The 27,946-nt window shown below is 48.5% G+C and overlaps 1 protein-coding gene across 2 annotated transcripts in view; it reads left to right on the top strand.

Annotated features, from left to right (window-relative positions):
• Positions 1–27,946, top strand: part of NFIA (nuclear factor I A) — a 482,232-nt gene that overhangs the window by 74,086 nt on the left and 380,200 nt on the right. The gene's annotated exons all lie outside the window — the stretch shown is intronic.

The raw sequence follows: 27,946 nt of genomic DNA, 5'->3' as shown, positions 1-27,946 counted from the left end.
AGGACGTGTCCTGCCCACTCCAAGGATTGCAGGAATCCATTCTGTACGCATTGACTCCTCCTCTTACACCAGTTCCTCAGAATCATCGCTGCAGGAGCCGTCACAGTCCACCTCCACATGGACCCGTGATGAACGTGTACCTGTTACGACCGACATGAGCACAGCCGTGGCCAAACGTCAACAGGCCGTCTTGAAATTAATTTTCTTGGGGAATCGTAGCCACACAGCGCAGGAGCTCTGGAATGCCATCAAGCAGGAGAGCGATGTGTGGTTTGTGCCAGCGAATCTCCAGCCAGGCATGGTAGTGTGTGATAATGGCCGAAATCTGGTGGCAGCTCTGGGCCTCGGCAACCTCACTCACATCCCATGTCTGGCACATGTGCTCAATTTGGTCGTGCAGAGCTTTTTGAGGGACTATCCGGATCTTGATGCACTGCTGCACAAGGTCCGCCTAGAGTGTGCTCACTTGCGGCGTTCCAGCACGGCAAAAGCGCGCATTGCGGCTCTGCAGCGCCGACACCGCCTGCCGGAACATCGCATCATATGTGACCTACCTACCAGGTGGAATTCCACGTTACATATGTTGGAGCGGTTGTGTGAGCAGCAGCAAGCTGTAATGGAGTACCAGCTGCTTCAGGCGCAAAAAAGTCGCAGTCAGCGCCGTACAGACTTCACAACCACAGAGTGGGCCACTATGAATGACGTCTGCCAGGTTTTGCGTCCCTTTGATTATTCCACGCGGATGGCGAGTGCAGATGATGCACTAGTCAGCATGACTGTCCCCCTTATCTGCCTGCTTGAAAAATCACTGCAAGCGCTAAGGGATGATGTTGTGGAAGAGGTGGAGGATGAGGATTCACCATTTCCATCATCTTCTGGACAGTCAGCGCCACGTGGTTCCTCACAAACGCGTAGGCAGGGGACCGTTTGTGAGGAGGATGAGGAGGAGTCAATGGAGGAGGAAGACATCCGTCCAGAGGAGGGAGTTACACAATTGTCCAGTACTCAGTGTGTACAGCGAGGGTGGGGTGATGACGAGCGGGCAGAGATCACGCCTCCAGCAGGGGACAGCGTTTCTTGGGCAGTTGGCAGTCTGCAGCACATGGTGGATTACATGCTGCAGTGCCTGAGAAACGACCGCCGCATCGCCCACATTCTCAACATGTCTGATTATTGGGTGTTCACCCTCCTCGATCCTCGCTACCGGGACAACGTAGAAAGCCTCATCACACCGTTGAACCGGGAGCGAAAAATGCGGGAGTACCAAGACACACTGGTCAATTCCATCATCTTCTCCATTCCAACTGAGAGAAGTGCTGCTAGTGCATTCCAAAGCAGCTCAGTGCGTCCAGGCAGTGGTGGAGGCTCTGCACAAAGAGGGAGCAGAAGCAGTGCCTCTGCCCAAGGCAAGACCAGTATGGCCGAACTGTGGCACAGTTTTCTGTGCCCGCCACAAAAGTCTACACCATCACAGACGGCTCCAGTCAGCAGGAGGCAACGGTTCCGTCAGATGGTGACAGACTACATGTCTTGCCCTCTTGCTGTACTCCCAGACGGCTCTTCCCCTTTCAAGTTTTGGGTCTCAAAGCTGGATACATGGCCAGAGCTAAGCCAGTATGCATTGGAGGTGCTGTCTTGCCCTGCGGCCAGTGTATTATCGGAACGTGTCTTTAGTGCTGCAGGTGGTGTACTAACTGACCGTCGCATGCGACTATCCTCCGATAACGTTGACCGGCTTACTTTCCTGAAAATGAACAAGGCCTGGATCTCGCCGGAATTTGCCACTCCTCCTCCTGATTGAATAATTAGGTCACTGTATACGTTATCCAGGTCTCCTGTTGTGTTCATCTTTCTACCACCTGAACTTAAATTCCTGGGCTCCAACACCGCCAGTTGAGGCTCAGACGTGCCGTCTGCACAGTCAAAACATACGACCCAGTGTTATTGGGTTTCAGTAATGTCAGCTGATCCCCAGCTGTGTAGCCGGCAATGTGTCATGCGACCGCCACGCTGACACAACAACTGAAATGTAAGGGAATCTGTCCCCCCCCCCCCCAAGGCGTTTGTTACTGAAAGAGCCACCTTGTGCAGCAGTAATGCTGCCCAAGGAAAAGGTAGCTATTTTTGTTTAGCTCCTTGCACACGCAGAACTTAACACTTATAAAATGTGTCCACTGATACCGTAAAACCGTCCCGGAGGTGGGACTTTACTTCGTAATGTGACGCAGCCCAGCCGTCATTCCTACCCCCCCGGCGCCGCGCACCGGCTCCTCAGCGTTGTTTTATTCCGTCCTGGAGCCTGCGCTGTTATGTTATCCCGTGGCCAGGCACACTTAGCGCTGCCCGTCTTCTGGCATCATTTGGTGTCTGGATGGCTGCGCCTGTGCGGCCGCGCTGGCAGAGAGCCCGCCTCGCAGTGTCTTCTGATTTAATCCCACTGGGGGCCTGGGATCCATGGACATGCGCAGTGCATATCTGAACCTCCACCTCTCACTCATTTCCCTATGGCTTCTTCAGACTGTTCGGTGTCAGCTGGTCCCTAACAGCATGCCACGGCCGTGACACCGCACAGTCTGAAGAAGCCATAGGGAGATGAGTGAGAGGTGGAGGTTCAGATATGCAGTGCGCATGTCCATGGATCCCAGGCCCCCAGTGGGATTAAATCAGAAGACACTGCGAGGCGGGCTCTCTGCCAGCGCGGCCGCACAGGCGCAGCCATCCAGACACCAAATGATGCCAGAAGACGGGCAGCGCTAAGTGTGCCTGGCCACGGGATAACATAACAGCGCAGGCTCCTTGACGGAATAAAACAACGCTGAGGAGCCGGTGCGCGGCGCCGGGGGGGTAGGAATGACGGCTGGGCTGCGTCACATTACGAAGGAAAGTCCCACCTCCGGGACGGTTTTACGGTTGCAGGGGACACATTTTATAAGTGTTTAGTTCTGTGTTTGCAAGGAGCATGATGAAAAGAGCCACCTTTTCCTTTTGCATCTTTTGTGCTGCACAAGCTGGCTCTTTCAGCTACAAACGCCTTGGGGGGGGGGTTAAAGGTTCCCTTTCGACTTTCTCAGGCTTCGGCCTACATTGTGTTCCTCTGCTTTTCCACCTGTCCCTGGGCTCCAACACCGCCAGTTGCCGTCCAGAAGTGCTGTACGCACAGTCAACAGTCCCTCCTCTGTTATTGGGGTTCAGTAACGTCAGCTGTTCCCCTGCTGTGTGTGTGGCAATCCCTCCTACCTCCTCCAACCTCCTCCTCCTCCACCCGTCCCTGGGCTCCAACACCGCCAGTTGCCGTCCAGAAGTGCTGTACGCACAGTCAACAGTCCCTCCTCTGTTATTGGGGTTCAGTAACGTCAGCTGTTCCCCTGCTGTGTGTGTGGCAATCCCTCCTACCTCCTCCTACCTCCTCCAACCTCCTCCTCCTCCACCTGCCCCTGGGCTCCAACACCGCCAGTTGCCGTCCAGAAGTGCTGTACGCACAGTCAACAGTCCCTCCTCTGTTATTGGGGTTCAGTAACGTCAGCTGTTCCCCTGCTGTGTGTGTGGCAATCCCTCCTACCTCCTCCAACCTCCTCCTCCTCCACCCGTCCCTGGGCTTCAACACCGCCAGTTGCCGTCCAGAAGTGCTGTACGCACAGTCAACAGTCCCTCCTCTGTTATTGGGGTTCAGTAACGTCAGCTGTTCCCCTGCTGTGTGTGTGGCAATCCCTCCTACCTCCTCCAACCTCCTCCTCCTCCACCCGTCCCTGGGCTCCAACACCGCCAGTTGCCGTCCAGAAGTGCTGTACGCACAGTCAACAGTCCCTCCTCTGTTATTGGGGTTCAGTAACGTCAGCTGTTCCCCTGCTGTGTGTGTGGCAATCCCTCCTACCTCCTCCTACCTCCTCCTCCTCCACCCGTCCCTGGGCTCCAACACCGCCAGTTGCCGTCCAGAAGTGCTGTACGCACAGTCAACAGTCCCTCCTCTGTTATTGGGGTTCAGTAACGTCAGCTGTTCCCCTGCTGTGTGTGTGGCAATCCCTCCTACCTCCTCCTACCTCCTCCAACCTCCTCCTCCTCCACCTGCCCCTGGGCTCCAACACCGCCAGTTGCCGTCCAGAAGTGCTGTACGCACAGTCAACAGTCCCTCCTCTGTTATTGGGGTTCAGTAACGTCAGCTGTTCCCCTGCTGTGTGTGTGGCAATCCCTCCTACCTCCTCCAACCTCCTCCTCCTCCACCCGTCCCTGGGCTCCAACACCGCCAGTTGCCGTCCAGAAGTGCTGTACGCACAGTCAACAGTCCCTCCTCTGTTATTGGGGTTCAGTAACGTCAGCTGTTCCCCTGCTGTGTGTGTGGCAATCCCTCCTACCTCCTCCTACCTCCTCCTCCTCCACCCGTCCCTGGGCTCCAACACCGCCAGTTGCCGTCCAGAAGTGCTGTACGCACAGTCAACAGTCCCTCCTCTGTTATTGGGGTTCAGTAACGTCAGCTGTTCCCCTGCTGTGTGTGTGGCAATCCCTCCTACCTCCTCCAACCTCCTCCTCCTCCACCCGTCCCTGGGCTCCAACACCGCCAGTTGCCGTCCAGAAGTGCTGTACGCACAGTCAACAGTCCCTCCTCTGTTATTGGGGTTCAGTAACGTCAGCTGTTCCCCTGCTGTGTGTGTGGCAATCCCTCCTACCTCCTCCTACCTCCTCCTCCTCCACCCGTCCCTGGGCTCCAACACCGCCAGTTGCCGTCCAGAAGTGCTGTACGCACAGTCAACAGTCCCTCCTCTGTTATTGGGGTTCAGTAACGTCAGCTGTTCCCCTGCTGTGTGTGTGGCAATCCCTCCTACCTCCTCCTACCTCCTCCAACCTCCTCCTCCTCCACCTGCCCCTGGGCTCCAACACCGCCAGTTGCCGTCCAGAAGTGCTGTACGCACAGAGCCAAACACCTCGCCAATGTGTTAGTGGGGTTCAGCACCGCCAGCTGTTCCCCTGCTGTGTATACGGCAACGTGTACTGCGACCGCCACGCAGGCACAACAAGTTAAATGTAAGGGAACCTGACCCCCCCCCCCCCCACAGGCGTTTGTTACTGAAGGAGCCACCTTGTGCAGCAGTAATGATGCAAAGGGAAAAAGTGCCTCTTTTCGTGATGCTCCTTGCACATGCTGAACCAAACACTTATGAAATGTGTCCCCACACAGCGTTAAACCGTCCGGTAGGTGGAACTTTCCTTTGTCGTGTGACGCAGCACAGCCATCATTTTTACCCCCTTGGCGCCGTGCGCCGCCTCCTCAGCGTTGTTTTAATCTGTCCCGGAGCCTGCGCTGTTAGGTTAGCCCTTGGCCATGCACACATGTTGCGCTGCCCGTCTTCTGACCTCATTTGGTGTCAGGCTGGCTGCGCCTGTGCGGGTGCGCTGGCCGAGATCCCGCCTCGCAGTGTCGTCTAATGTAATCCCACCGCGGGCCTGTGATCCGTGCCCGTGCGCAGTGCATATCCTCTCCTCTCACTCCCCTCCCTACGGCTTCTTCAGACTGTGCGATGTCAGCTGGTCCCTAATAGCATGCCACGGCCGTGACACCGCACAGTCTGAAAAAGCCGTAGGGAGGGGAGTGAGAGGAGAGGATATGCACTGCGCACGGGCACGGATCACAGGCCCGCGGTGGGATTACATTAGACGACACTGCGAGGCGGGATCTCGGCCAGCGCACCCGCACAGGCGCAGCCAGCCTGACACCAAATGATGTCAGAAGACGGGCAGCGCAAAATGTGTGCATGGCCAAGGGCTAACCTAACAGCCCAGGCTCCGGGACAGATTAAAACAACGCTGAGGAGGCGGCGCACGGCGCCAAGGGGGTAAAAATGATGGCTGTGCTGCGTCACACGACAAAGGAAAGTTCCACCTACCGGACGGTTTAACGCTGTGAGGGGACACATTTCATAACTGTTAGGTTCCGCATGTGCAAGGACCATAATTAAAAGAGCTAAGTTTACCTTTTCCAGCATTAGTGCTGTACACAATGGCTCTTTCAGCTACAAACGCCTGGGGGGGGGGGGGTTAAAGGTTTCCTTTCAACTTGCTCGAGTGCAGGCTTCGGCCTACACTCCGCTCCCCCTGCTCCTCCTGCTGACCCTGGGCTCCAACACCGCCAGTTGGGGCCCGGTACTGCTAGCTGCACAGAGAAAAACACCTCGCCAATGTGTCAGTGGGGTCCAGCACCGCCAGCTGTTCCCCTGCTGTGTAGCCGGCAACGTGTCCTGCAAAAGTCACGCAGACACAACACACCCAAAGCTGCCGCCTGTGCAGGCTTCGGCCTACACTCCCCTCCCCCTGCTCCTCCTCCTCCTGCTCCTCCTCCTGCTGTCCCTGGGCTCTAACACACCGCCAGTTTTTGCCCAGATGTGCTAGCTGCACAGAGAAAAACACCAGCCAATGTGTCAGTGGGGTCCAGCACCGCCAGCTGTTCCCCTGCTGTGCAGCCGGCAACGTGTCCTGCAAAAGCCACGCAGACACAAGAACTGAAATTGAAGGGAACCTGTCCCCCCTCCCCCAGGCGTTTTTACGTTATCCAGCCACCTTGTACAGCGGTAATGCTGCATGTGTGCAAGGTGGCTCAGAAACGTATTCTCCTCGCACATGTGGAACTGAAAACACGTCTGCAATGTGTCCTCTGTGTGACCATTTAACCGTCCCGGTGGTGTGACTTTCCTTTGTAATGACACGCTGCAACCCCCTTGGTAGCGCTGCCCGTCTTCTGGCATCATGGTTTGGCTGCCTGCGCCTCTGCGGCCGCCCTGACCCACACAACGCCCCTCGGTGTCTTATTTATTGGGACTGCGAGGGTGTGATTGATGGGCAGGATCAGTGCATCAGTTCGCCTGTCCCTCCTCTCCTTCCGCCTTCTTCGGACTGTGCGGCTTCATGGCCGTGGCATGCGATAAGGGATCAGATGACGCCGCATAGTCTGAAGCGGGTGTAAGAACCCAAGCGAGAGGCGAACATATGTACTGCGCCAGGCCATGAATCCCAGCCCCGCAGTGTTTAAACTATGTCAATACACTGCGGGGCTGTGATTCATGGGCATCGCGAACCGCACCGGCCAACATTAAATGAGGTCAGAAGATGGGCAGCGCTAACGGCGCTAGGCCAGGGGATAACACGACAGCGCAGACTCCTGTACAGCAAATAACAACGCTCGGGAGGCTGCACCCAGCACCAAGGTGGGATTCTTGACACCTGTGCTGCGTCTCATTACAAAGGGAACTCTCGCCTCCATTACACAGTTTGACTGTCTAAAGGGCTGAATGTTATACGTGTTCCATTCAGCGTGTGCAAGGAGAAAAATTACAAGAGCAACCTTTGACTTGCGCAGCACTGCTGCTGCATAAGCTGTGGCTCTTCTACTTTGTAACCCCTGAGGGGGGGTTAAAGGTGACTTTTGAAATCGGTTCAATTAGGCTTCGGCCTACACTCTGCTCCACCTGCAGAGCCCGGGCTCCAACAACGCTAGTTGCTGTCCGGAAGTGCTGGCTGCACAGAGCCAAACACCTCGCCAATGTGTCAGTGGGGTCCAGCACCGCCAGCTGTTCCCCTGCTGTGTAGCCGGCAACGTGTCCTGCAAAAGTCACGCAGACACAACACACCCAAAGCTGCCGCCTGTGCAGGCTTCGGCCTACACTCCCCTCCCCCTGCTCCTCCTCCTCCTGCTCCTCCTCCTGCTGTCCCTGGGCTCTAACACACCGCCAGTTTTTGCCCAGATGTGCTAGCTGCACAGAGAAAAACACCAGCCAATGTGTCAGTGGGGTCCAGCACCGCCAGCTGTTCCCCTGCTGTGCAGCCGGCAACGTGTCCTGCAAAAGCCACGCAGACACAAGAACTGAAATTGAAGGGAACCTGTCCCCCCTCCCCCAGGCGTTTTTACGTTATCCAGCCACCTTGTACAGCGGTAATGCTGCATGTGTGCAAGGTGGCTCAGAAACGTATTCTCCTCGCACATGTGGAACTGAAAACACGTCTGCAATGTGTCCTCTGTGTGACCATTTAACCGTCCCGGTGGTGTGACTTTCCTTTGTAATGACACGCTGCAACCCCCTTGGTAGCGCTGCCCGTCTTCTGGCATCATGGTTTGGCTGCCTGCGCCTCTGCGGCCGCCCTGACCCACACAACGCCCCTCGGTGTCTTATTTATTGGGACTGCGAGGGTGTGATTGATGGGCAGGATCAGTGCATCAGTTCGCCTGTCCCTCCTCTCCTTCCGCCTTCTTCGGACTGTGCGGCTTCATGGCCGTGGCATGCGATAAGGGATCAGATGACGCCGCATAGTCTGAAGCGGGTGTAAGAACCCAAGCGAGAGGCGAACATATGTACTGCGCCAGGCCATGAATCCCAGCCCCGCAGTGTTTAAACTATGTCAATACACTGCGGGGCTGTGATTCATGGGCATCGCGAACCGCACCGGCCAACATTAAATGAGGTCAGAAGATGGGCAGCGCTAACGGCGCTAGGCCAGGGGATAACACGACAGCGCAGACTCCTGTACAGCAAATAACAACGCTCGGGAGGCTGCACCCAGCACCAAGGTGGGATTCTTGACACCTGTGCTGCGTCTCATTACAAAGGGAACTCTCGCCTCCATTACACAGTTTGACTGTCTAAAGGGCTGAATGTTATACGTGTTCCATTCAGCGTGTGCAAGGAGAAAAATTACAAGAGCAACCTTTGACTTGCGCAGCACTGCTGCTGCATAAGCTGTGGCTCTTCTACTTTGTAACCCCTGAGGGGGGGTTAAAGGTGACTTTTGAAATCGGTTCAATTAGGCTTCGGCCTACACTCTGCTCCACCTGCAGAGCCCGGGCTCCAACAACGCTAGTTGCTGTCCGGAAGTGCTGGCTGCACAGAGCCAAACACCTCGCCAATGTGTCAGTGGGGTCCAGCACCGCCAGCTGTTCCCCTGCTGTGTAGCCGGCAACGTGTCCTGCAAAAGTCACGCAGACACAACACACCCAAAGCTGCCGCCTGTGCAGGCTTCGGCCTACACTCCCCTCCCCCTGCTCCTCCTCCTCCTGCTCCTCCTCCTGCTGTCCCTGGGCTCTAACACACCGCCAGTTTTTGCCCAGATGTGCTAGCTGCACAGAGAAAAACACCAGCCAATGTGTCAGTGGGGTCCAGCACCGCCAGCTGTTCCCCTGCTGTGCAGCCGGCAACGTGTCCTGCAAAAGCCACGCAGACACAAGAACTGAAATTGAAGGGAACCTGTCCCCCCTCCCCCAGGCGTTTTTACGTTATCCAGCCACCTTGTACAGCGGTAATGCTGCATGTGTGCAAGGTGGCTCAGAAACGTATTCTCCTCGCACATGTGGAACTGAAAACACGTCTGCAATGTGTCCTCTGTGTGACCATTTAACCGTCCCGGTGGTGTGACTTTCCTTTGTAATGACACGCTGCAACCCCCTTGGTAGCGCTGCCCGTCTTCTGGCATCATGGTTTGGCTGCCTGCGCCTCTGCGGCCGCCCTGACCCACACAACGCCCCTCGGTGTCTTATTTATTGGGACTGCGAGGGTGTGATTGATGGGCAGGATCAGTGCATCAGTTCGCCTGTCCCTCCTCTCCTTCCGCCTTCTTCGGACTGTGCGGCTTCATGGCCGTGGCATGCGATAAGGGATCAGATGACGCCGCATAGTCTGAAGCGGGTGTAAGAACCCAAGCGAGAGGCGAACATATGTACTGCGCCAGGCCATGAATCCCAGCCCCGCAGTGTTTAAACTATGTCAATACACTGCGGGGCTGTGATTCATGGGCATCGCGAACCGCACCGGCCAACATTAAATGAGGTCAGAAGATGGGCAGCGCTAACGGCGCTAGGCCAGGGGATAACACGACAGCGCAGACTCCTGTACAGCAAATAACAACGCTCGGGAGGCTGCACCCAGCACCAAGGTGGGATTCTTGACACCTGTGCTGCGTCTCATTACAAAGGGAACTCTCGCCTCCATTACACAGTTTGACTGTCTAAAGGGCTGAATGTTATACGTGTTCCATTCAGCGTGTGCAAGGAGAAAAATTACAAGAGCAACCTTTGACTTGCGCAGCACTGCTGCTGCATAAGCTGTGGCTCTTCTACTTTGTAACCCCTGAGGGGGGGTTAAAGGTGACTTTTGAAATCGGTTCAATTAGGCTTCGGCCTACACTCTGCTCCACCTGCAGAGCCCGGGCTCCAACAACGCTAGTTGCTGTCCGGAAGTGCTGGCTGCACAGAGCCAAACACCTCGCCAATGTGTCAGTGGGGTCCAGCACCGCCAGCTGTTCCCCTGCTGTGTAGCCGGCAACGTGTCCTGCAAAAGTCACGCAGACACAACACACCCAAAGCTGCCGCCTGTGCAGGCTTCGGCCTACACTCCCCTCCCCCTGCTCCTCCTCCTCCTGCTCCTCCTCCTGCTGTCCCTGGGCTCTAACACACCGCCAGTTTTTGCCCAGATGTGCTAGCTGCACAGAGAAAAACACCAGCCAATGTGTCAGTGGGGTCCAGCACCGCCAGCTGTTCCCCTGCTGTGCAGCCGGCAACGTGTCCTGCAAAAGCCACGCAGACACAAGAACTGAAATTGAAGGGAACCTGTCCCCCCTCCCCCAGGCGTTTTTACGTTATCCAGCCACCTTGTACAGCGGTAATGCTGCATGTGTGCAAGGTGGCTCAGAAACGTATTCTCCTCGCACATGTGGAACTGAAAACACGTCTGCAATGTGTCCTCTGTGTGACCATTTAACCGTCCCGGTGGTGTGACTTTCCTTTGTAATGACACGCTGCAACCCCCTTGGTAGCGCTGCCCGTCTTCTGGCATCATGGTTTGGCTGCCTGCGCCTCTGCGGCCGCCCTGACCCACACAACGCCCCTCGGTGTCTTATTTATTGGGACTGCGAGGGTGTGATTGATGGGCAGGATCAGTGCATCAGTTCGCCTGTCCCTCCTCTCCTTCCGCCTTCTTCGGACTGTGCGGCTTCATGGCCGTGGCATGCGATAAGGGATCAGATGACGCCGCATAGTCTGAAGCGGGTGTAAGAACCCAAGCGAGAGGCGAACATATGTACTGCGCCAGGCCATGAATCCCAGCCCCGCAGTGTTTAAACTATGTCAATACACTGCGGGGCTGTGATTCATGGGCATCGCGAACCGCACCGGCCAACATTAAATGAGGTCAGAAGATGGGCAGCGCTAACGGCGCTAGGCCAGGGGATAACACGACAGCGCAGACTCCTGTACAGCAAATAACAACGCTCAGGAGGCTGCACCCAGCACCAAGGTGGGATTCTTGACATCTGTGCTGCGTCTCATTACAAAGGGAACTCGCGCCTCCAACACAGTTTGACTGTATAAAGGGCTAAATGTTATACGTGTTTCATTCAGCGTGTGCAAGGAGCGAAATTAAAAGAGCAACCTTTGACTTGTGCAGCACTACTGCTGCATAAGCTGTGGCTCTTCTACTTTCTAACCCCTGAGGGGGGGTTAAAGGTTACCTTTGAAATTGGTTCAAGTAGGCTTCGGCCTACACTCTGCTCCCCCTGCAGAGCCCGGGCTACAACACCGCTCGTTGCTGTCCGGAAGTGCTGGCTGCACAGAGCCAAACACCTCGCCAATGTGTCAGTGGGGTCCAGCACCGCCAGCTGTTCCCCTGCTGTGCAGCCGGCAACGTGTCCTGCAAAAGCCACGCAGACACTTGCTCTTGTACCTTCTGCTCCACATCCTGGTTCCAGTACCGTCAGCTGGTTCCGGGCAGAGCCTTTGGCTTAGGTGCCTCCCTCTGGGTATCCGAGTTCCACCAACGTCAGGTGGTCCTTGGTAGTGCTTTCAGGCACGGGTACCTCCTGCTTAGTAACCGGGTTCCAGTAACGTCAGCTGGTCCTCGGTAGTTCCATTGGCTCTTGGACCTTCGGCTACCCATCCGGGTTCCAGCACCGTCAGCTGGTTCTCGGCAGTGTCTTTTGCTCTTGTACCTTCTGCTCCCCATCCTGGTTCCAGTACCGTCAGCTGGTTCCGGGCAGAGCCTTTGGCTTAGGTGCCTCCCTCTGGGTATCCGAGTTCCACCAACGTCAGGTGGTCCTTGGTAGTGCTTTCAGGCACGGGTACCTCCTGCTTAGTAACCGGGTTCCAGTAACGTCAGCTGGTCCTCGGTAGTTCCATTGGCTCTTGGACCTTCGGGTAGCCATCCGAGTTCCAGTTCCATCAGCTGGTTCTCGGCATTTTCTCAGCCTTCTTGTACCTTCTGCTACATTTCCAAGTTCAAGAGACTAAACACGATGACCCGGAAGAACACCCCTAAGATGACGACGACACCAGAGACGACAACCACCGTGATGACGACGACCCTGGAGACGATGACCCTGAAGACCACCCCGATGACGACGACCCCGGAGACCACCCCGATGACGACGACCCCGGAGACGACGACCCTGGAGACGACGACGACCTGGAAGACCGAGAAGCAGAAGAACAAGAGGCTGCAGAACAAAGAGCAGAAGGACATTAAGCATAACACAAAATATCAGAGCAAAAAAATATTATGTAAATTATAAGCAGAAGAAGACTAAGCAGTGTATGGGGGTGAGTCCGTTCCTCCTCGTGGTGCCCCTGGATAAAGCCTGATGCTGCAGGCCAAACTGAACGCGGACAAATGTAACTGGTTTGTGACAGGCAGAACGGAAGGTGTAATCTTCAAACTTTTATAGATAACAACTACGGGAATGCCTGTCACAAATAAGAATATGATGAAGAAGTTGAATATGATGAAGATAATAGTAAAATAAAAAGAATATGAACAATGTAACCCAAAAAATAATAGGTAGAAGATGAAGAAGAAGATGAATAAGGTGAAGAAGTTGATGTCAAAGAAGCTGATGATGAGGATAATTAAGAAGAAAGCGTGGGAGAAGTAAAAAAGAAGGTGAAGGGCGTGGAAGTAGTGAAACATCAATATCTGACATAAAAAAAAAAAAAAATAACATAGTCAAATTCTTTCTAACGCCGAACTTCATAAAAAAAAATAAAAAATCCTGCTATTCTATTACATTGGGCTAAACCTCTGTCCCTTTAATATCTCCGCCACGTCCCCCAATACATCCTACATTATTCTTAGTTGTTTTCCTTCATGTAGAATGAACCTACAAGTTTATTAAGGGTTTATTTTAATTCCGATATTTTCGTCCCATTGACTTGCATTGGGATCGGGTATCGGTATCGGATTGGATCCGATATTTTGACGGTATCGGCCGATACTTTCCGATACCGATACTTTCCGATATCGGAAAGTATCGCTCAACACTACTCTTGAGCATAAGCGTTATTAAACACAAAGCCGGCATTATCCCAACACTGTCAATGTTCCTATAAAGCCTTGAGCAATGCAGAAAAGGAAGAGTTAATGCAATGGATGACCGGACCTTTAATAGTAACCACCCAATACTTTAACATTCAGATGAAAGTGCAGTTACTCCACATACTTTGTTTTTCAACTATATACTAATGGGGGTCAAAGAGGCCAACTTATGTAAAGCAGCTCAGCAATATATGGACCTAACAAACAGCTCCTCATATCTCAGCTTCCATGACACTTGTGAGTATGGGTTAAGTAAGATTTTGGTGGAAAAAAGAACCAAGTCTGGTTTGTATTTCAGGTCTCTAATCACAATCTAAAGCCTCTCCTGTGCCTTAGACCTGTATCTAGAGATCTATAATATCCAGCTCAAAGCTTTGAATGATCGATATAACTAGAGCTTTGGGTGTAAACTGATGTCATACATGATGGGACATTATAAACAGATTTACAATTCAAAATCCCTTGCTAAATGAATGGAGAAATGAAGAGTTCCCGTGGAATCAGGGTGAAACAGGTGCCCCAACGGAAAAGTCAAGGGCAGCACTGTCCACAGCTTTTGAGACCCTTCTAGTAATTTTCAAAGGGGAAACTGAGTGGTCCCAGCATTGGCCATTATATACATAATAAATGTCCTTGTAGGACAATCCCTTTAAAAGAAATCCATAAAGCTCAAAAAGTGTTTACTTTCATGGGAGAGTGTCATTGCAGGTCTCAGCTGAGTGTTCAAGCAGCGAACTGCCTCATTTTGTCATTAGGACTGATGATGCTTCATAAAAGAGCTTGCAGGTGACTTGGATGAAATGATTGAGCAGAGAAATCAGAAGGAGCAGATGCCGAAAAGAGGAGAAGTTACACAATAACCAAAAATTGTCTTAATAGAATTCATCTGGATCTGAAACCACTTTGTATAAAATTTGGAATATCAAACATTGAACTGAATCAGTATTATAGTAGTCATATTCCTGTACATAGCGGGAAGTATTATAGTAGTTATATTCTTGTACATAGGAGCAGTATTATAGTAGTTATATTCTTGTACATAGGGGCAGTATTATCGTAGTTATATTCTTGTACATAGGAGCAGTATTATAGTAGTTATATTCTTGTACATAGGAGCAGTATTATAGTAGTTATATTCTTGTACATAGGGGCAGTATTATAGTAGTTATTTTCTTGTACATAGGAGCAGTATTATAGTAGTTATATTCTTGTACATAGGAGCAGTATTATAGTAGTTATATTCTTGTACATAGGGGCAGTATTATAGTAGTTATTTTCTTGTACATAGGAGCAGTATTATAGTAGTTATATTCTTGCACATAGGGGGCAGTATTATAGTAGTCATATTCTTGTACATAAGGGCAGTATTATGCAGGTGGCACCACAAGCTCAAGACATTTTTTAGCCTCTACTTATCAAACCAATTTATTGTATTACCAATCTACATATATAAATACATCTCTGTGTTCATCATCTCATTAAGTACATTAACATTTGACCAGCTTGATTTTCCAGAAATTGCCTGCACCCCCGACAACCAATGTGCGAAAATTTTGCATGGGCCAACTAGTAGTAGTTATATTCTTGTACATAGGAGCATTATAGCATTGTTGTATTTAGATGTATGCAGACATTTCATAATCTCCAGGTTTTATAATATTATCTCTTAAACATTGCAGTTTTACTTTCTATATCTTTAATAACAATTGTTGTCTTTAGTAGAATTATGAGATATAATCAGCTACAGAGCAAACTATTTTTTATTGGGTAAAGGAAATCAGCAATTACCAGACCTCTGTCAGCAAGAAAGTCGAGCAGAAAAAAAGTGAGTGAAACTGCAAAACAGAAACTAGTATCAGTTTTCTGCATCCAGTTAATGAGACGATACAAGCGGTTCTGGGGGACAAACATTGTTCCCATTGTTGCACCTGAAGTTAGACTAAGCCGAGGTACAACAGGCTGCATTGAATCAGACAGGAAGTGATTTTTGCAGCTGAGGGATTCATGGGCTTTTGTTTTTTTAATTTTTTTATTTCTCCGTGGGTTTTTTTTTCAGATCAGATAAAACAGATGTGTTGATATGTGATTCTGTGTTGAACACATGGACATAATAGAGATAGAAAATATCTTTATTCTGTGGCTGAAATTTTATCTTTAGAAACAAAAAAAAGCAAAAAATTAAAAAGCAAAAAAAAAAAATATATATGACCTTAAATTACTTCCTCTCATTCAGGAATCACTGACGCTGAGGAATATACAATCTTGCCCTGTCCATTCGTGCTTCTCTGACCCCACAGATACATCACTTACTTGGCAGCTTTCTATAATAGAGTCAGCGTGCCAATGAGCCGGTGTATCTAAGCCGGTCATGATTGCGATTGAGCTGCTTTGTCAGTGTATCCAAGACAGTATCTGATGAGTAGTAGTATCTAAACTCATGATGTTTGATGCTGTCCCCTGAGCTAATGTGCTGTATCTAATTCTATCAAGCATGACACTGTAGTATCTAAGCCTATCATTTGCGACACTGTCTGCTGAATCAGTGTATCTAAGCTATCGTGTGCTTCTATCCACAGGAGGATCTAAGCTTATTTTATATGATACTGTCTGTTGAGCCTGTGTATCTAAATCTAAGATGAGTGATACTATCTGATAAGCCAATGTATCTAAGCCTATCATGTGTGATAATGTTTTTTAGAGCATATGTATCTAAGCCTATAATGTGAGATAGTTTGTGTTTAACAAGTATATATAAGCCTACAGTGTGTGATACCTTCTACGTGGCAAGTGTATCTAAGCCTAAAAGTGTGATATTTTCTGCAGAGCTAGTGTATCTACACCTATAAGGCTACTTTCACACTAGCGTCGTGCACTGCACGTCGCTATGCGTCGTTTGGTTGTAAAAACGCATCCTGCAAAAGTGCTTGCAGGATGCGTTTTTTCACCATTGATTTGCATTAGCGTCACATTGCGACACTTTGCCACACGTCGCAACCGTCGTGCGACGGTTGCGCCGTGTTGTGGCGGACCGTCGGTGGCAAAAAACATTACATGTAACGTTTTTTGCGGCCGACGGACCACCATTTCCGACCACGTATGCGCAGCCGGAACTCCGCCCCACCTCCCCGCACCTCACAATGGGGCGGCAGATGCGCTGGAAAAATGCATCCGCTGCCCCCCGTTGTGCGGCGCATTCACTGCTAGCGTCGGTACGTCGGCCCGGCGCACTGCGACGGGCCGAGTACGATGCTAGTGTGAAAGTAGCCTAAGGCGTGATAATGTCAGCTGATCAAGTGTATCCAAGACAATAACGTATGATGTTTTTTACTCAGCTAGTCTATCTCGCCTGCATTGTGTGATACTGCCTGCTTAGCATGTGTATCTAAGCTTATGTGTGATATTTAAGGGGTTTGTTTAATATACGTACAATGGTCACAAACGTTTCGGTCTGCAATGGACCTTCATCAGTGTGCTAGAACAGTAATGAAAAAAGGTATAGATGACGGAACCCCAGTAAGGATTAATAAATTAGTTTGCATCAAATTGTAGTGAGTTTGGGCGAGGGCTATGTATACATACACTATGTTCCAAATTATTATGCAAATTACATTTTTCTCTGATTTTCCTAAATGGTCCGTGCAAATGACAGTCAGTCTAATAAAAGTCATCACCCGTTAGATTATACATCAAATTTTATTGAATAAACCTCCCAATGATAACAGTATAATCTCCAAAATGAATAAAAACTCAGAATGTACTGTTCCAAATTATTAGGCACAGTAGAATTTCTAAACATTTGATATGATTTAAAGAACTGAAAATGCTCATTTGTGGAATTTGCAGCATTAGGAGGTCACATTCACTGAGCAAAAAAGCTATTTAACGCCAAAACATCCAAACAGGCCAAGTTACATGTTAACATAGGAGCCCTTCTTTGACGTCACCTTCACAATTCTTGCATCCATTGAACTTGGTAGTTTTTGGAGAGTTTCTGCTTGTATTTCTTTGCATGAAGTCAGAATAGCCTCCCAGAGCTGCTCTTTTGATGTGAGCTGCCTCCCACCCTCATAGATCTTTTGCTTGATGATACTCCAAAGGTTCTCTATAGGGTTGAAGTCAGGGGAAGATGGTGGCCACACCATGAGTTTATCTCCTTTTATGCCCATAGCAGCCAATGACTCAGAGGTATTCTTTGCAGCATGAGATGGTGCATTGTCATGCATGAAGATGATTTTGCTCCTGAAGGCACATTTCTGCTTTTTATACCATGGAGGAAAGTTGTCAGTCAGAAACTCTATATACTTTGCAGAGGTCATTTTCACACCTTCAGGAACCTTAAAGGGCCCTACCACCTGTTTCTGCATGATTCTGGCCCAAAACATGACTCCTCCACCTCCTTGCTGTTGTTGCAGCCTTGTTGGGACATGGTGGCCATCCACCAACCATCCACTACTCCATCCATCTGGACCATCCAGGGTTGCTCAACACTTATCAGTAAACAAGAATGTTTAGAAATTAGTCTTCATGTATGTGTGGGCCCAATGCAACCATTTCTGCTTGTGAACACTGTTTAAGGGTGGCCGAATAGTAGGTTTATGCACCACAGCAAGCCTTTGAAGGAGCCTACACCTTGAGGTTCGAGGGACACCAGAGGCATCAGCAGCTTCAAATATCTGTTTGCTGCTTTGTAATGGCTTTTTAGCAGATGCTCTCTTAATCCGATGAACTTGCCTGGCAGAAATCTTCCTCATTATGCCTTTATCAGCACAAACACATCTGTGCTCAGATACAGCCACAAATCTCTTAACAGTACGATGATCACGCTTAAGTTTTCGGGAAATTTCTAATGTTTTCATCCCTTCACCAAGGCATTGCACTATTTGATGCTTTTCAGCAGCAGAGAGATCCTTTTTCTTTCCCATGTTACTTGAAAACTGTGACCTGCTTAATAATGTGGAACATTATTTTTAAGTAGTTTTCCTTTAATTAGAATCACCTGGAAAACTAATTATCCCATGTGTTTAAGATTGATTTCAGTGATCCATTGAGCCCTGAGACATAATACCATCCACGAGTTTATATGAAAAACAAAACAATTAAATCTTTATCACACTTAAACCCAATTTGCATAATAATTTGGAACACAGTGTATATGTAGACATAGAGGCCAGTGTTAGATAGTACAGTAGGTCAGTCCAGTGGGTGGACTGACCTACTATCTAACACTGGCCTCTATGTCTACATATATGTATACATAGCCCTCGCCCAAACTCACTACAATTTGATGCAAACTAATTTATTAATCCTTACTGGGGTTCCGTCATCTATACCTTTTTACATACTGATGAAGGTCCATTGCAGACCGAAACATTTGTGACCATTGTATGTATATTAAACAAACCCCTTTTGCATCACAACTATTGGAGTGTGCTAGTTGTTAATATTCCACGTATCAAGGTTTGGGAACCTATCTCTATGCACCTCCCCTCGTGAGGCTGTGCTGAACATTTTCTATACCACATTGTGTGATACTGCCTGCTAAGCACATGTATCTAAGCCTATAATGTGTGATACTTTCTACTGAATATTTAAGCCTATCAAGTTGTGTGTTATAGTCAATGCCTGAGCAATTGGCTGACAACCATGTCTCAGAGTTAAAAAAAATGCTCAACACAGTTGTCGCCCATTCCATCTCTTGGCCACAAGCATAGGAAAAAACTGCTATATCCTATAGAACAATTAGGAAGGAAGTTGGTGTTTATAAAATATTTAGGAAAAGTATCATTCAGAAATGTATCACTGACATTAACATCAAGCAGGGCGGGTATTGCCCTTGAAATGCTGCTAATGCCGGCCCGGGACCCAACCTAATGATCATTCCTTATGCATATAATGAAGAATTGGGGTTCAGATAAACGCTGCTCCTGTGTGTTAAGCCTCCCTTACATTACATGTAATAACACATCATAGATGTTTGCCTAAAGCAGAATTAATCCACAGTCACAATATTGTATCACAAAGGGATTAACGGTAAATATCAGATTCACCAGCGGAGTACAGCCGCTGCAGGTGCAATAAATGAAATAATCACCATTTGGGTCCCCATCTAACCTGATTAGATTCCGCTGATGCGCCAAAGATTAATTATCTGTATTATTGCTACAGCTCTTCAATTGCGAGGTCTCCGAGGCTGAGCACAATATGCTGATTCTTATTGCCGGAAACATCTGGAGGGAACATGTCAATTTGGATCCTGCAAAAGTCAATTTGTGCAATATTCCGTCACCGATTCACTTACTTGTCCAATTCATTTCTGATAATAAACGGAGAATAAAAATAAACAAATAAGAAATTGTCACATTTGATATTGATAAATAAAACTATGAAATTATCCAAACACAAATATGTAAATTAGATATAAATAATAAAATTTTTATAAAATGTAAAGCAGAGAAAAATCCATATTAAAATGAGTTACGGTCCATATTTTCTATTTTCTGCGTTCGTTCTTTTATCGCCATATTTTGAGAGACATAACTTTTTTTTTCTTGTTTTTCCCAGTAGAGGAAGTTGGTGTCAGCATACACTAATGGTTGACTTGCTTTAATTTAGTAAAGCAAGTTCATCACTATTGGATGCTGAAACCACCTTCTTTAAGGCTATGTTTACAAGTTGCGTTTTTGCTGCGGTTTTTTTTTTCTGGAGGCGAAACCTGTTCTCTTGGCAGTAAAAAAAAAACTTTCAAAAAGCAGGTTATGCTTCATTTTTGCAGCTTTTTTTGGTGCGTATCTGCTTCAGATTATATGTGTCATTTGGCTACAGTACATGTTTAATAAAGTTACTTTCACCATCAACATATGTTACTTATTTTTTGCAGGATCGGGTGTTGTTTTCAATGACACACAATAACTTTCCATGTACTGAATAACAAAGGGTAATGGAGGGAAAAAAAAAAACAATTCTGCGGTTACTGCTCAGGATTGGTTCTTATGTTATATACAAAATGACTTTATTGTTATTAAAAAAATATATTTTTATTTAATTTTTCTCCCCTTTGTTATTTTTTTAAATTTATTTAATTAAACTGCTTCCATTTTCAAAGGTTATGTGCACACGTTGCGAATTTCATTGCAGATTTTTAAGCGCGGATTCTGCAGAATCCGCAGGTAAAATGACATGCGTTTTACTTGCGGATTTTGTGCACATTTTGAGCGAATTTCGCCTGCGTTTTTACACCTGCGGATTCCTATTATGGAATAGGTGTAAAACGCTGCAAAATCCACACAAAGAATTGACATGCTGCAGAAAATGATCCGCAGCGTTTCCATGTGGAATTTTCCGCAGCATGTGCACAGCGGATTCGGTTTTCCATAGGTTTACATGGTACTCTACAACGCATGGAAAACTGCTGCGGATCCGCAGGGCCAAATCCGCAATGTGTGCACATACCCTGACAGCTATGATACCCGGTAATACTCTTGTATTGCAAATTTGAAGAATATGGCAAATGCGTCCTGCAATTAGATTTGTCTAACCGCTTAGATGCTGTGGTTACTAATGTCGTAGCATCTAAGGGGGTTAAACCGACCACTGTAGTTACAGAAGGGGGGATGCACAGCTATTGATCTGTACACATGTAGGTTTACATACCTGCATTTATAAAATAAAAGCTATATCTTGCTGATATTAATTTTTATGTAATTTTATTTTTCACAAATATTTAAGTCTATTTATTGCATTGTATTTTTTTTTTTTTTTTTTGTTTTTATTGTTTTTTTTTTGTTTTTTTCACCCAATTCAGTACGCTGTAGCAAGAACGTCAAAAGACAAATAGACAAAAATCACAACTTTTCTACCAACTCAATAGTGAACAGAACAGTTTTAGGCCTCATTCACACATCAGTATTATTGTGTCAGTGTTTGCATGCCAAAGCCAGAAGTGGAACTTATGGAGAAAAATTATAATTGAAAGATTGACACCTGTTCTTTGTTTTGGAGACATTTCTGGTTTTGGCATGCAAATACTGATGAAATACTGATAAAAAATACTGACATGTGAATGAGGCCTTAGGGATAAAAATGTCCGTATGTTGCAGTTTGTGCTACTTTTTTCCAACCATGTATCCAGTATTGAACGGATTCAGCTGGCCGTCATCCTAATTTGTGTCCTATATTATACCTGCACGTTTCTTTTTCTGTTTGGCCCTCGTCCCTTTTTCATCTCACCAGGTACATGTATCCATAGGAGATTTTGCAGGTTTCTCATAATGTGGCTTCGGCGCCGCTTCCAGATTGTAAACAGTTTTACTAACTTTGACAACAATCACAATAAACGACGCTATAATTTCACTACGTTAACATAGGAAAACGTCGCTGCCAAGTTTCCTCCGAGCGCCAAACCTGCCAGGTGTTTCATTGTGTCTCACATTGTTCCCTCTGTTATGAAAAGGCGGCACAATACGTTTAAAGTACAGTCAGCGCACGGTGTCATAGTGGGGGATTTATTATCAGGCCCCCGATTGGATTTAATAAGCCTTGAACCACAGTTTAGGCATTTGTTCTGGAGCGGCTGCTCATTGCCGAGCCCACACCTGAATATTCATGGCCTCAGTATTCCCTGAGCTGCAGAGAAGCAGCTGTCTGAGCACCACAACAAATGTTCAGGAGATTTCCTCAAATACAAACACCCTCGCAGCTGAATATTCCAGACTTGGGCACCACAGAGGACATGAAACATTTATGGAAAGTCTTTTTTATTTATTTTTTTTATTTTTTTATTTTTTTCTGAGACTCCAGAAAAAGAGGAACATTTCTCTGTGATCTTCATATAATAGAATTAAAGGGTCTGCTTATTTCTTTCTCAGCACCTGCACGTTCTCGCCCAAAAGCTATGCTGATCAGCCTCATGTGAATGGGCAGGACCTGCAATACCTGACATAGCCTATAGACAAGAGGGGCGCCATTTCTGGAAAAAAAAAATACAAAATTTTCTTAATCCAAAATGATACTTTTATCTGGGAGTTACAATAATTGAAAACCTCTTCAAATATAAGTTCTTCTTCATAGTCATCAATCCCAATAATCAAGTGATTGTTGCTGGTCAAGCCCCAGCAATCAGATCCCATTTCGACTATATATTCTGTTGTGGTCGTACAGAGATGTAACGCTGCAGCCAATCACTGGTTGAAACAGTAGAAAGTTGGTAACCGCTGCAACCATTAATTGGGCGCAGCAGTCACATGCTCCTCCATGGGCAGAAGAGGAAGCAAAGGGATTACCAGGGAAGCATACAAAGACCACCAGGGCATCGGTAGGTAAGTACAGGTTTTTTTGGAGAGGGGGGTTGCTTCTTTATACAGACCTGGTTCTTCTCACAGCTGAGGGTTTGTTACAATTGTATCCAGTCTTTGCTAGATAAACTGCAATGATCAGAGGCGTTGCACACAGTTTTCAGCATTGTAGCTTAGATTTTTAAACATTTTTTTTCAACCATTTATCTTCTGCACCTTCGGTATGTGCACGTTAAGGATTTGGTGCAATCATTTCTGCATCTCTCTGCATCTCACATTACATGTGTATTTGATGCAGATTTTTTCCCCACTCATTAGTATGCGTGAAATCTGGAAGAATCGACGTGCTGCAGATTGAAATCTGCAAGTCAAAAATAAGCAACGTGTTCATAAGACTTCAGTATTCTTATTCACTTTGCTGTCAAATCTGTGCAGAAGACACAACAAATGCAACAAATCTGCAGCGTGTGCGCAGGCTCTTCAGGCTATGTGCACATGTTGCGGATTTTGCTGCGGATCCACAGCGGATTGGCCGCTGCAGATTCGCAGCTGTTTTCCATGCGGTTTACAGTACCATGTAAACCTATGGAAAACCAAATCTGCTGTGCCCATGCTGCGGAAAATACAGCGCGGAAACGCTGCGTTGTATTTTCTGCAGCATGTCAATTCTTTGTGCGGATTCCGAAGCGGTTTACACCTGCTCCACAATAGGAATTCGCATGTGTTAAACCGCATGTGAAATCCGCACAAAAACCCACGGTAAATCCGCAGACGATTCCGCAACGTGGGCACATAGCCTCAATGTCATACAGTGCAAAATTTAAATGAATGCCCAAGCAAAAAGTCTTTTCAGCAGCTCTGACATTTTGCTGGCCAAATTAGTCAGACTGCTAGTCTCAGGAGCCCACAGCACTGAACATGTGTAGCTGCCCAGCTCGGTCTCTACTCCTCCACCTGCGCATGCACTGCTCTCCTTCCCGTCTGCGGACAATATGTGCATACACCGCTCTCCTTCCCGTATGCAGACAATATGCGCATGCACCGCTCTCCTTGCCGTCTGCGGACAATATGCGCATGCACCGCTCTCCTTCCCGTATGCGGACAATATTCGCAAGTGGAGCGCCCCCACGTAGTAGGGCAATGGGGTACTCGGTACCGGGTCTATCTCTCTCTCGGTTCTGGGGATGTCATGGTGGCCCGTCCCGGTCCGTGGCCCTTCTGAGGGGCGTCCAATTAAAGGTGAAGTTGTTTGTACTGTGTTCGTGACGCCACCTGTGGTATTCGATCAGGGTGACCGACGCTGCTAGGGGTCCGCTGGGGTGATGGAATGGCAGCTAGATGGTATACCTTCCCACAGGTGAAGTATGTCCCCAGGGCTTCCCAGATGTGTAGGTGGTGATGGTGAACGTCGTAAGGCGCAATAAATAACGAGGACACAAAGGCTGCAGTCTCTTTACCTTTTACTGTAGACTTCAGAGTGCACAGTCCAGAGTACGTTCACAGGGCAGGCAGAGTCCGGCACATCCAGAGTTCCCTTATCCAGGTGGAAATCAGTAGCCTTCCTACTAGCGCCTGTGTGTTGTAGTACCTCCCTGCTGAGCACCACGGGATAGTCCTCACAACTTTCGTGGATGTTTCTGATGTTCTCTTTCTCTGTCCCCCAGATGATATGGATAGGACAACCCGTATGACGGGGTAGGCCTGGAGCTATTTTATAGGGACCCTAGCGTCGCCCCTCTCCCACAATTTTGCCTCCGTGTCTTCTTAGGTATTAAGGTTGGGCAGCCAACTTGGAATTAATTGTCCTGACGTTTTCTGGAGTAATACGTAGAGTTAATTACTCCCACCAGTTTTACCCGTGTGTGAGGAGTGGCCTAGTAAATAGCACCTTTGCTCCCACTGGTGGACTGGAGTGTGAAGTGTAGTGTGTGACTGTGATACCTGGTCAGGTGAACTCCTTTAGTACCATCAGACGTAACACCACTCCCCCTGGCGGAGGAGCGACATTACTGCAACGACCAGGACTCTGGGGCGCTGCACTCCCCAAACACCCCCCCCCCACCCCCGTTAAATCCAGTACTCCCGGACTGGGAAAAGAAGAACAACAATACATGTTAGCAAAAGACATACAAAATTTTTGGAATGCTGTAAACAAGTTAATTTAGCAGTGCTTCCCTTTATGGGAGGTGAGAACACTTGAACGTTGCAAACAAAAACATATTTACATTGTGCATATGACTTTAAATAACAATTATTAACTAACTATGAACGACCATTACCCGTATGGGTATACTATCTATTAAGGGCTACAACAACAATTTAACATTTTTCTTAATTCTGTCAACCATCTATCTATGGCTCTCTAGAGGACTCACTAACCCCTACGGGTTCACTTTATTGAAATTCAGCTTTCAACTTTCTCTTGTCCTCAATTTTATTTAAAGTACATCAGTAAACATTCACTTTCAACATTATCAAACATTTCCTATCACTAGTTTGCTAACTACATACAATTACTATGTAAAACATTATTACTATCTAACTTTTCTAAAGGTACCTTCACACTGAACAACTTTAACAACGATAACGATAGCGATCCGTGACGTTGCAGCGTCCTGGATAGCGATATCGTTGTGTTTGACACGCAGCAGCGATCAGGATCCTGCTGTGACATCGTTGGTCGGAGCTAGAAGGCCAGAACCTTATTTCGTCGCTGGCTCACCTGCTGACATTGCTGAATCGGTGTGTGTGACGCTGATTCAGCGATGTCTTCACTGGTAACCAGGGTAAACATCGGGTTACTAAGCGCAGGGCCGCGCTTAGTAACCCGATATTTACCCTGGTTACCATTGTAAATGTAAAAAAAACCAAACACTACATACTTACATTCCGGTGTCTGTCGCGTCCCCCGGCGTCCGCTTCCCTGTACTGTGTCAGCGCCGGCCGGCCGTAAAGCAGAGCACAGCGGTGACGTCACCGCTCTGCTTTCCGGCGGCGCTTACACAGGATGCAGGAGGAGTGCAGGGAAGCGGACGCCAGGGGACATGACAGGCACCGGAATGTGAGTATGTGTTTTGTTTTTTTTTACATTTACAATGGTAACCAGGGTAAACATCGGGTTACTAAGCGCGGCCCTGCACTTAGTAACCCGATGTTTACCCTGGTTACCCGGGGACTTCGGCATCGTTGGTCGCTGGAGAGCTGTCTGTGTGACAGCTCTCCAGCGACCACACAACGACGAAACAGCAACGCTGCAGCGATCGGCATCGTTGTCTATATCGCTGCAGCGTCGCTTAATGTGACGGTACCTTAAGGCAACATTATCATGTTTTTAGCTAAGTGCAACGAGTAAACATTCCCTTTAAGAGGAAACCAAGTATTTTCTGAGGTAGTGCAAACAATCAATTTGCAAGTCAATTATCACTTTGTAAAAGCAACAAGAACTTTCACGCTGTCATCAGGAACAGTGTCTTCAAAAAGCTCTTTCTTGTAAAACCAGTAGAGAGCACCTTTACGAAGGCGCAAACTATTTACAGAAGCAGTTTATGAATCATTTGCAGTTCATGATTCCGGTGTTCTTTTGGGTAAAACAATGATAAAACTTGTGCAAACAGAAACAAAAGCAATAGGGATCCCGGGTAAACGAAGGGATCCCTTTAAGAATTAACCCTTGACAGGTTTTAGCAGCAGTAAACAGGAAAACAAATAGTTAAGGGAACTATTTACAGTTTTCGGTTCTTCTGAGGTTTATTCTGGCGGTCTCCACCAGGGCTTTACCTGACAGGTAGCCCTCTGCGGCTTAGGGAGGCTCAAATCCAAGTCCACTCCCGGCGCCAGGTGCACTCCATGCGTTTGTTCTCTCTGCACGGTCAGGTCGTGCGCGGCAATGAAAGTCTGTGTGGTCCGGTGGATGATGCCAGGGACGGTAGGAGTTGCTGCTGCTGCGTCAGCAGTAAGTTCTTCCTCCAGGGTCCTGGATACCGCCAAGAGGGCTGTGCATCTCTGTACATCCCGGGCCCACCAGCCGTTCCCTCTTCGGTGCCGGCGGTAGGTTACCGGGTCCCCATGTTTCAGGACGGGGTTTTCACCATCTCCACACAGGCAGGACTCTACTTCCTCCCGGGTGATGTGGACCCTCACCGACGACCTGATCTCTTGTACAAACCCCTTCCCTCTCTGAGGTTGGTAGATGATCACGACACCCCACTTCGGCAAAGAGCCATCCAGCAACTCGCCTCGAACTTCCCGCTCCACTTCTCTCGCGTATTCAGCAATCAGGTGCCTCCGATACTCCCCCCATGGGAAGGGCCCAAGATCATGCCCCCCCAGTGGTCTGGGGTCAGGCGACAGGAACGCAGTCGTGGTAATGAACAGATCAGGCACGGGGGAAAGACGGTCCCCCTGGTGACCGCGGCACCGGGTATCGGTGTCTGAGACAACTCTTTCAGCGCCACTCCACTCCTTTGGGGAAGGCGCCGGGGCTGGTGACGGCGCAGGCAGCAGACCTCCCATAGGCAGCTCCCAGGGGTCCAGGCTCTCCAGCGGTGGCATGTTGGAGTCGTCCTCCGGTGACGGGGGTCTGTGCGGGGCCATTCTTTTGCGGAGGTCCCCCCCTCTGGTCTCCTGCTCTATTCCTTCTGATTAATGGTTTCGTTTCTTCGGTCTCTGCCCGCTATAGAGAATTAGGAGGTGGATCTCGGCTGCTGACGGACACGTCCTCAGGATACAGAAATATTTAGACTGGGCGGCCATTATTTTTCGCGCTTCACAGTTCGTTCACGCCCACAGCTCCCCGCCCTTCTTCTTCTCCTGCGCTCCTCGTGGTTCGGTAATGGCGGCAATTTTGGCGGGATTTTTGGCGGCAAATAGCAATACACAGTCTTTAAGCAAATTACAGTTCCAATACAGTTCCAACACAGTTCTTAGGCACACATGACCCGATTTTCGGGCTTAAGTAGATCCTGTTCGTGACGCCAAGATTTGGAGCGCCCCCACGTAGTAGGGCAATAGGGTACTCGGTACCGGATCTATCTCTCTCGGTTCTGGGGATGTCACGGTGGCCCGACCCGGTCCGTGGCCCTTCTGAGGGGCGTCCAATTAAAGGTGAAGTTGTTTGTACGGTGTTCGTGACGCTACCTGTGGTATTCGGTCAGGGTGACCGACGCTGCTAGGGGTCCGCTGGGGTGATGGAATGGCAGCTAGATGGTATACCTTCCCACAGGTGAAGTATGTCCCCAGGGCTTCCCAGATGTGTAGGTGGTGATGGTGAACGTCGTAAGGCGCAATAAATAACGAGGACACAAAGGCTGCAGTCTCTTTACC

Source organism: Ranitomeya variabilis, chromosome 8 (assembly GCF_051348905.1).
Source record: "Ranitomeya variabilis isolate aRanVar5 chromosome 8, aRanVar5.hap1, whole genome shotgun sequence".
Lineage (NCBI taxonomy): Eukaryota > Metazoa > Chordata > Amphibia > Anura > Dendrobatidae > Ranitomeya > Ranitomeya variabilis.
This window is presented reverse-complemented; position numbering and strand designations above follow the sequence as displayed.